This window comes from Palaemon carinicauda, chromosome 3 (genome assembly GCF_036898095.1).
Source record: "Palaemon carinicauda isolate YSFRI2023 chromosome 3, ASM3689809v2, whole genome shotgun sequence".
Classification (NCBI taxonomy): Eukaryota; Metazoa; Arthropoda; class Malacostraca; order Decapoda; family Palaemonidae; genus Palaemon; species Palaemon carinicauda.
In genome coordinates, this window is record NC_090727.1 from 92,386,430 (window position 1) to 92,397,893 (window position 11,464).

Sequence of the window (11,464 nt, forward strand, 5' to 3'; positions counted from 1 at the left end):
GCCCAGTACAGTATACGCCATAAGTGGGAAAACCAAGAAAATATGTAGTAATATCTCAATTTCGGACTGATGTCCTCAACAGTGTGACGGGCCGAGAGAAGGTTGTGACTCAAAGACAGGATGAAAGCAACTGAGTGAGTTTATTACAGAACACTCTCCTTTATATACAAAAGCTCAAGGCAACAGGAAATTCCATGTTCAAATTCAACACCGTTACCAATGAGAAAAAAAAACATGTTTTTTCAGGTCCTTTTTAGTGCGAGGGGAGAACGAAGATACAAGCACAAAATGAACTATGTACGATCATGTGACACACGGTTGGTACAACAGGAAGACTGATATACGGTAGTATGTATAATGCCCCCCCCCCTCTCTCTCTCTCTCTCTCTCTCTCTCTCTCTCTCTCTATATATATATATATATATATATATATATATATATATATATATAATGTACTTATATACATATATATATATATAATGTACTTATATACACATATATATATATATATATATATATATATATGTATATATATATATATATATATATATATATATATATGTATATATATACAGGAAATAATCATATGAGGAAATTGTATATTTACTTCGTGAAAAGAAATAAAGAAGGTATCCGGAAGTAGAATAAACATATAGGTAATAAGTTACAAAGAATAAATCCAAATTCATAAAATAATAATAAAAAAACAATAAGCAAAATTAAACACACCCAGTTTAATAACTGGAAATAAATTAACAAATCAATAAGGAAGTGAAATACGAAACCAGCAACACTCAAACTGTCACAACTGGCATGAGGAACCTGAGATAATCTCCCCATATAAAAATTAATAATAATAATAATAATAATAATAATAATAATAATAATAATAATAATAATAATAATAATAAAACCTTATTGCATAAAATGAAATACGATAAGGGCTGATGGTGAAAAATAATGTCCTCGACCTTGCCAGGATTCGAACCTGGAATCTTCTGATCCGTAGTCAGACGCGTTATCCGTTGCGCCACAAGGCCGTTCCTAATTAGTGATTCTGGAAACTAACTTATTTTTTCTTTTTTATCAATGCTACATATCCCTTCTTTACATAACTGTTGTTATTTCCCTAACAATTAGGAAATCCAAATTTTGAAATTTCATGTATAGAGATGTAATAAGCAAATATTTTTTTTTCTTTTCTAAATGCACACGAGCAGTGTAGGACCTAGTTCCCCTCGTTATATTTTGGTAAAGCTTTGGGTATGGGCCAAAAGGCCAATGCCACCAGCTGACATACTGCATCCGCTCACTCTCTCTTCTTCCTCTCATGTCCTCACCACTCAACCAAGCTTCAACTACACGTAGCATCTTCTCCCGTACAATAACATGATTAATAAACATATATAGAATAAGAGATTATCAAATAAGGAAGTATTTCATTGATCAGAATGAATTGCCGTAAGTCCATTTTCTTGAAAAAAAGACTTTGCAACTTGAGGTTCCTTAAATGATAATGAGTGAAACGGTGTAGGAGACATGTTGATATTCAAGATACTCACTAAATTCAAAGCCAAGAATCATCTACTTGTACAGCCCTCCTTTATATAAATATATAAATAAAATAATCCTAAAACGACAACTTCATTTAGTTGCATCTTCTAGCATTCCTATGAAGGAGTGTTAGGAATATTCTAATGCTCATTTTCATCAACCACTTGTATCGCTACCTTTACAAGTTTCTTAATAAACGTAAATAATGTGGGAGAAAATAATAAAAAGTGAGATGGCCAGGTCCAGTATTCATAGGGACAACTAACTTATTCTTTTTTCACGGGTTTTGAGATCACTTGTACGAGATATATAGAAATCAAGGGTTGGTGGAGCATGGACCTAATTATCTTATCTCAAATCGTCAGTGTTAGGACGGTTTATATTTTGAGCATATACGAAAACACTAGCTTTTACTGCGTGCGTGAGATAACTTCTAATGAACTATTATAAAACACACAAAGATTACATAGCGCTAATGGTCGAGAAATTGGAAAGGCTTTAACTGTGTCCTTGAAAACGTTAAGGTGAACAATAAAATTTCCAAAGCTTAAAGGTTTCTGGTGTCAGTTCCAACTTCATCTAAAGAGACGCTCATCGGAACGTCAGTCGGGCAAATCCATCCACATCAGTAATCTCCCCAGTAAACTCACATTCCGAGGCAGAACTCGACCCGCTGCTATGCTAATGCCATTCGTAAGTCGTACAACTCTACTATCTAGAACTTTGCTCACAAAATTGATGACACAGAATTGAGAGGAAAATCCTTACTCACGTAAAGTTCGCAGGAACAGCACGCACACACACACACACAGAGAGAGAGAGAGAGAGAGAGAGAGAGAGAGAGAGAGAGAGAGAGACTAATGTACCGTAGCATCTGATAATCACAAAAGCACAAACCATGTCCAATTGGTTAATTGCAATAGTATTTCAACTAATAGCAAATAACGCTATGGTTTTCTCTTTAGCTTGTAAGTTTCCCCCAATGGCAAATTTTAAGTAAAACCTATGAATGTTTGGTAAATGCAACGTAATGCAATTACAGACGACCGTTTTGCGAGGAAGTGGGGGGGGGGGGAATATAAGAAATCCAAATCAATTTAGTTTTGGTCATTACATAAGGACATAATTCACTCTCTTGGATGCCAATATGCTGAATCATATCCAGATATATGTCATCATTCTGTACAACAGCGCATTATCTAAAAGCTATCATTTAACGGACTTTCCTAAGGAACTAAAGTAAGCAAAGTACATAATTCATGAAGATTAAGATTACGATTACCAAGGATAAAGTGCTGTTAAAAGAAAGAAAATCTAAAGCCCTCTAGAGGGAATTATCATGTATAGTTAGACACAGGAATTCCTGGTAGAAGTGCACAAGGTCACATCCTTACTGGACGGCAAGTTACTGTTTTTAGACCCACCCATCACCTCTGCCATCGCTCCAAACATTATCTGTTTGGTTATTCACCGTGAAGCAACGGTGTGACAGGGTGCACTTCGGAGCGATGTGTGCCAAGAACTCCTGTGTCCAACTGTACTTAACTGTTCAGGAATTATGACGAAGGACTTCGCAATTACAAACGAATGTTAGGTAGACTGAAACGATAATGAAATCTGTTACATATTACATTATATTTAAGAGATATCACATTAGTTTTGGGATATATTATATTTGAGGGAGTTGCGTGAAAAAGCTAAAAATCGTTAAGGTTTTAAAGACTAATCATGAAGCAGAGGCAAGGGACAATGATAATGCCCTTGGTAGCAGGACAATGTCCTGCAGGCACATATACATATGATCAGCGCCCAAACAACTTTCAACCCAAGTTAGGACCAGGAAGGAACAAGGAATGGCTGCTGAAAGACACAGCTACCCCCAAACACCCCTATAGGGTGCGCACACAGATTTGTAGGAGATTGTGGTTTTCGATTGCAAAGCTCGGGGTACCAGGGTACCCCTCTCACTATGGTATAACTACTCTCTCTCCCTTCTAACAGAAGAAATGAGAGGGACCGAGTAGCTATAAGTCTGGCAATGTTGCTGATCGTGACCGAGAAGATATTTACATTATATATATATATATATATATATATATATATATATATATATATATATATATAACCAGACACTGGCTCTTTATTATATAAGGAAGATTAACATAGGCATATTTGGTCAACGAAGAAATAATTAACTAGACAACATAATATATAATACCCACAGGAGTGCCTAGGTCTATAATTCAATGAGTATTAGGGTCATCAACTGGAATATCTCGACTGCATCCGTGAATAAGTCACAAGCTCTCCTCCCAAGTAGAACCTTTGACCTTTGGTAAGGACGAATGACCTGTGGGTGCACACCTCCAGTGGTCATAAAACAATGACCCAGTTTCTTCTTACCCTTCAGCTGAATCACAGGATTCATTTCTGTATCATAAAACATCAATCACAGCAGTTGAGCAACTCAGTCAAGTTGTTTTATACAAAAGCGAAAATAAGTCAAAATTTATATATAACACGTTTATTGCATTTCCTTTTACTTTTCCATAACCCTTTTGGTCCTGAGCTGGAAGAGAAACATTGGATTTCCCTTCCCATAGGAATAATAAAAAACACTATTTCATACAGCTAAAAAATCCATGATTCCAATTCATGTTCCCCGAAAGCTTTATTTTTATCTTGATACTATTCTTTGTTAACCTGATCTTTCGAACTTGTTGGTACCACTGTATAGCAGGGTCGGCCACCCCCATCACTGGTACGTTCTTTGCTCTCTTTATTGGTTTTACCATCTTCCTTCTGCTTATATGCCCTATATAATAGAGGGCAAGTCTCTCTCTCTCTCTCTCTCTCTCTCTCTCTCTCTCTCTCTCTCTCTCTCTTTATATATTATATATATATATATATATATATATATATATATATATAAACACACACCCTATATATATATATATATATATATATATATATATATATAAACACACGCCCATATATATATATATATATATATATATATATATATATATATATATATATTTATATATATAAACACACACCCATATATATATATATATATATATATATATATATACATTACAAACACACACCCATATATATATTTATTTATTTATATATATATATATATATATATATATATATATATATATATATATATATATTACAAACACACACACCCATATATATATATATATATATATATATATATATATATATATATATATATATTCGGTTAGGGTAAGCAGCATTGCCAGACGTATAACTCCTCTGTTATCTCACCGTTTCTGAAGTAGGGGGGGAGAGGGGTACCTAAAGAAGTACTCTTGGAAACCACAACTGCCACGTTGTAGTTAGGAAATTGATAGAGGCTGGAGTGGGAACGGTTGAAACTGTGCGCGTGCATATCTACCATAATAGGAGGTCATTCCAAAATCAAACCATTGTTCTCTAGTCTTGGGTAGTGCCCTAGCCTCTGTACCATGGCCTTCCACTGTCTTGGGTTAGAGTTCTCTTGCATGAGGGTACACTCGGGCACACTATTCTATCTAATTTCTTTTCCTCCTGTTTGGTTAGAGTTTTTATAGTTTATTTAGGAAATATTTATTTTAATGATATTGTTCTTAAAATTATCTATTTTTCCTTGTTTCCTTTCCTCACTGGGCTATTTTCCCTGTTGGAGCCCCTGGGCTTATAGCATCCTGTTTTCCAACTAAGGTTGTAGCTTGGATAATAATAATAATAATAATAATAATAATAATAATAATAACATTTAGCTCCTCCTCTGGTATTATCTTTTACATTACCTATAACGCACCTTCTCTATATGTCCCGACTCTCCGTGTTCCCCATTAGCGATATTCCAGCAATCCATCTCGATACCTCATCTTGGCTGGCAATTCAATTCCCTCATTATTTTTATTTTCGCAAAATTCAAAGTACCTTCTCCATTTTATCTTTGACCCAAGAAGGAAAAAGGTTCACATTTCACGAGAGGAGATGTTGGGAAGGTGAACATCTTCGAGAGATCGATACATCATAACCTACATAGCTTAGCTTTTTCATTTCCTTCCTTGGGGCGGAAAATTAAGAAAAAAAATAAAAAACCCTTTCATCTTTTTCAGCCCTTTTCGGGGGGCATCTTAAACCTAAAAGTTTAACTCAATATTCATATTTCATAAAAGTATTCTCAAGAGCTTCTTTTAAAATGTATTTATCGATTAATCAGATTAACGAGGGGAAAAAAAATAACCTGACTCACAGCACTGGTGAAGGTTTATTATGAAAACAAAAAAGTTGATTATAACTAGTAAACAACAAAGTAAGTTAAAGTCAATTATAACTTGTCAGTTACAATATTGTAAGACTTTATTAACAGGTATAACTGAAAATGACAGTTCTGATGAAATCTGTTGTAAAGACTTCCTCCTAAAGAATTATTATCATTAGCTATCGACTAAACTTTGAACATTCTTCCGAGATACGCTTTAATATCAGTGGTATGGCATTCTCCAGAGACGGGCAATGGGTCACAAGGGGGGAGGGGGGAACGATGAGTAAACATATAATAAACGAGTGCGTCCTCTTCCCAGATGGATATGGTGACTTCCTTTTCCTCTTTGTACTAACAACTGATTCCACATCTATTCATTATCAAACGACTTTCGATAAGTCCACTTCTAATTTCTAGAAAAAAAAAAACCTTATATTTGATCTCGTCTTAATTTTAATTGCAACCTATAAATAACATATCAGTTAACATCAATACTAAACTTGCCCATGATCAAGTGACCTTGACAGATAGTATGTTACACCATTGAAGTAAATACACTCGATTAAATTCAATAACATTTGCCGAAACACACGCATACTACTCATATAAATATCCTGTCACCCTTCCTGTAATAAGAAGGATTATTATAAAATAGATAACACCAAGGAATGGATGAAATACAATCAAAAGTCACAGCATAGACAGGGTCAAAAGGTCAACCCTGAACCATTAAATAAGTAATGCTTAATGACCCAAAGTTTGCTGACTTAAACAAATTATTGGTATTTTACGCCCCTCCTTCAAACGGATATGTTGTTAATAGCATTCTGATTTAAAGACTCATTAGCAAACATCATATGTAAATCATACTACGAATCAGAGAGAGAGAGAGAGAGAGAGAGAGAGAGAGAGAGAGAGAGAGAGAGAGAATAATCCTATCTATAATTCCAAATACAGAAACTCAAATTGAGTCATCTGGACAATTAACATTGATCTCTCACAAACTCGATACTTTTTGGTTCCACTTAAGTTTCAAAATAATAAACCTGACAAGTTCAACTGTTAAAATTCCTCCCAAAACTCAACCAAGAATGGTTAGCTAGCGGTGAAGAAGGATAGTGCGGGACCTAAATAGACAAGGAAGCAATTAGATTTTCCTTTTTCTTATTACAAAATTTCCATGCGCAGAACATTCAGTCAGGGCATGGAGGGTTTGAAAAATAGTAATTTACATTTAAAATACTTGGGATTCTTCAATGACAATGAAAACATGACATAAAAAGTTTTACATTTTCGTTTCTCTAAAGAGAAGAATTGCAGAAACAAATCTGAATTGACCCAACAATTTCAACAATAATATTTCTAAAAAATCTAGTACTGATAACTTTAATATTAATGTTAATTCTAATAATTCAATGCAAAAAATCATAAAAACCTATAATTCATTGCACCAACGAAACAACTGATACTCAAAAACAATACATCAAACCGAAATGGGCATTCAGACTACCTTCAGGCGACGCTTTCAGTCACCAAACGAGCATTTTATTATTATTATGCCGACCGAACCAAGGTCTTGGACCGAACCTCCTTTATTCAACCAGGGGTTACAATTTCGAGTGCAACGACCAATTCATGACCACCAAATCCTACAAACAGACTAAACTTTAGACAATGTCAGTCTGCAGACAAGAGACAGCTGCCTTGCATACATTACAAAGTGACAACTGAAAAGAGCTCCGTACACTAATAACATCTTCATGATTTTAATTTATTTAATGAATAAAACTCTCGGTTTATGATTAGGACACACTTATCGAAAGCAACTCTGAATACCTCTGGGCTTTTATTATTCAATGAAGAACATTTATAATGGGCTGCATATAATGTCCTTCTTCTCCATATGACTTTAGCCTTTTCAGATACCCTTGGATAAGGGTCATGACGCATTTCAATTAATATGAAGGATAAAGGAACGACGAAATAATGTTGTCATCTATTCCACCCAGCCGATCATATGTATTTTGAGACTTATCAGGTAAAAGGGAAAACAATCTGGGTGCACTAAAGTTCTTAATTTGTATATGCAAGACATATAATTGGAAAAATATAGCAGGGCAACTCTTCAAGGTTCCATTTCCCGCCCAATCCGCACATCGTCTCAAATCCTGAAGAGCATCGTTAGTAGCAAAAATTGAAATGCGCCCAAACGTCCTCTATGCCACTGTCATACTGCAAAAACGTAGAGCCATTTTCGATGATGGCAAACTCTTGTGGTAATTGAAATCCATTAATTGTTTGCGGGATCGGTGGATGAATAGCCTCATCACTTCATCGTCTCATATTTCAACTAATATGAGAAAGTTTTGTCACATCAGCCAGTGCGCACTCATTTAAATTTCCTAGTTCTTCTGTTATAATGGAATGAGAAGGTGTTTGACTTGCGATTGTTCTTTCCTTAATATTTGCAATAGCAACCTTTGCACTCACTTCTGCTGCAGTCGAGCTATGATTATGATTTCCAATATACTTGAGCGCATGATAATTATCCTCTGAGTGGAGCCGAGCTTTGCAAGACCGCTTTTCACTACGCCAATATATCTTGGAACCATCAACATTTTCTTTATGTCTTTGGTAAACGTTGTTTTCCTTAACGACTAATTTCTTATTTCCCTTTTCTGATTGTATAGACTTGCAAGACTCCATTGTGTAGTAAATAATGGGGTGAACCTAAAATAAAAAATCTAAAGATATCTTTAAGTAAACTAAGTAAAAAGTCTGGAATAAAGAAACTGTTTCAGTCGTTTGTTTATATTCTTTGTAAACAAAGTCTGGAAAAAAGAAACTACTAAAATACGTAAATACTTATATTATTTGTAAATGCCTAAGTAGTTAGGTACTTATATATTATATATAAATAGATCTTATAATTCTTATTTAGAAATATATTATTTTCCTAATTTAGAAATCTAAAAAAAATTAAAAAATGACAACCTAGTACCAAACTGGAAGCGATTTGTCCTAGCATCCCATTTACAGCTGTGCATATGAACGAAACTTTCCTAATTTCCTACCCCTTTTCAATATGGATTAGTGACAAGAATCAAAATAACACCCTTCTCATTATCGAAACTCCAAATCTTATGTTCAAACACAATATAGATAGAAGTGGTTGTGGAAGCCTATTGGGAACGTCCCTGTCTGGCGATCTGCTGGACTGCTGTTCGACTCCCGCTCAAGCTCGTTAGGTTCTTGAAGTGTCTGCAGCCTCACCGTCCTTGTGAGCTGAGGATGGGGGGCTTGGGTAAGCCTATAGATCTAGTTGCTGAATCATCAATAGCCATTGCCTGACCCTCACTGTTGAGTCTCTAGGACATTGTCCTGCAAGCTAAGGACACTGCCAATGTCCCTTACCTTTGCCATTCATGAGAGGTCTTTAAACCTTAAACAAAAACATTAAACACAAACTGGTATTGCCAACAGCATCATAAAAATTAAAATAAGAATAAGGAGAATAAAAGGACAATAAAAGGAATTAAAACGTACACAAACAAAACAAAATAATTTTCCTTCAAATCTTTTTTTTCCTCCCAGACAAATCCGTCCCATCCCCTGCAATATCTCAACAGACCCTTCTTTCTCCCTGTCTCCCACGAGATTTAGAGAGGACACGGGCAATATTTATGAAAATGAAAAGAGCCTTTACACGGGAGAAAAAGTTTAAAGAAAAAAAGGACCAAGAAAAATATCATAGACTTTAATGGGTCGTATATAAAACTCAGTAACGCTGCTCTGCAAAATTGAAATGTAGAACAGAGAGAGAGAGAGAGAGAGAGAGAGAGAGAGAGAGAGAGAGAGAGAGAGAGAGAGAGAGAGAGAGAGAGAGAGAGAGAGAATATTAGTAAAATATGGATAAACGATGAGCTAAAGTTTAACGAATTGTAAGAGGAAGAAGAACAAAAGAAAAGTTTGTGAAATAAATTCCCTGATAAGGTGTAAGAGATACAATAGAGTCTCTAAGGGTTTTTGGGGGTAAAAATTGGAATAAAAAAGTAAATATTAGGAATAAAAAAGCAAGTGGTGGCAAGAAAAATTTACATTGCTGTGAAGATGAAAAGGAGGATAATTAGGTTTAGTTGAAGTTGTTGAATGGAAAATACCAACGATGTTTACAGCAGCAATATTAGTATTAGAAAAAATTCTTTAATATAAGACAATCTTAATTAAGTTGTGTGTCCAAGAAATTCTATTCTTTTTAAGCCCGAATCCTTGGAGATTTAACCCATAATCCTTGGGGATTTAACCCCACCATTTGGGTACTTAACACAGAATCCTCGGGGATTTAACCATGAAATATGCAGATTTAACCACAAAATATGGGGATTTAACAACGAATCCTTGGCGATTTAATCACGAATTCTGGGGAGATTCAACTACGAATTCTGGGGAGATTTAATTACGAATTCTGGGGAGATTTAACTACGAATTCTGGGGAGATTTAACTACGAATTCTGGGGAGATTTAATAATGAATTCTTTTGAGATTTAACCATGAATTCTGGGGGGATTTAATCACGGATTATGGGGAGATTTAAGGATGAAACCTGGGGGAGATTTAACTAAGAATCCTGGGAATTCAATCACGAAATCTGGGGGGATTTAACCATGAATTCTGGGGATTTAATCACGAATCCTGGAGGATTTAATCACATTCTGGAAGGATTTAACCAAAAATCCTTAAAGGGAGGTTTAACCACGAATTCTGGAAGATCTAATCCGGAAATCTTGGTGATTTAACCACAAATCCTGAGGGAGATTTAACCACGTATTCAGGGGACTCGATCACAAATTCTGGGGTGTTTTAAGCACAAATTCTGAGGGAGATTTAACAATGAATCCTAGGGGGATTTCAATTCGAATTCTTATGGACTTGACCACGAATCCTTAGGGATGTAATCAAGAACTCTGGAGGGATTTACCCCTAATTCCGGGAGTAAAAATATTGACAGGTTTAAAAATATATTGCAAAGACCCTTCTTTAGCACCAAGACATTTAACAGGGAAACAATGTTTTTTCAATGAAGGAAAGATGTTTTTGGAGAACAAATCGAGATTGTTGTAAAACAACAAAAATTGCTTCTGAAAATATTATTAAATGAGCAGCTGTTTCTCCAAAGAAAATTAGTGCTTACGAAGGATATAAAATGACTATGAAATGGTAATACCAATATAGAGATTTCGATATTTTCAAACAATTGATATTAAAGCCACAAATGGTACTCGATCAATCTCTCTTATAGTATCATTTTTAATCCTGTCCTGTCATTTAACTCCCAATATTCTTCTTAGGGCTTTGTTCTCAAATCTACTTAATTGTAGAAAATGGTTTCATTGTCTATATATATATATATATATATATATATATATATATATATATATGAATTTATTTATATATATATATGTGTACATATATATAATTTATATATGCATATATATGTATAGATATATTTATATATACATATATATATATATATATATATATATATATATATATATATATATATATATAGACAATGAAACCATTTTCTACAATTAAGTAGATTTGAGAACAAAGCCCTAA

The 11,464-nt window shown here is 34.5% G+C and overlaps 1 non-coding gene across 1 annotated transcript; it reads right to left on the reverse strand.

The window, feature by feature from the left end:
• Positions 1 to 967: 967 nt before the first annotated feature.
• On the reverse strand, positions 968 to 1,040 carry TRNAR-ACG (transfer RNA arginine (anticodon ACG)). Its single transcript has one exon. It is a non-coding gene; the product is annotated as a tRNA-Arg (tRNA).
• Between the last annotated feature and the right edge of the window lie 10,424 nt (positions 1,041 to 11,464).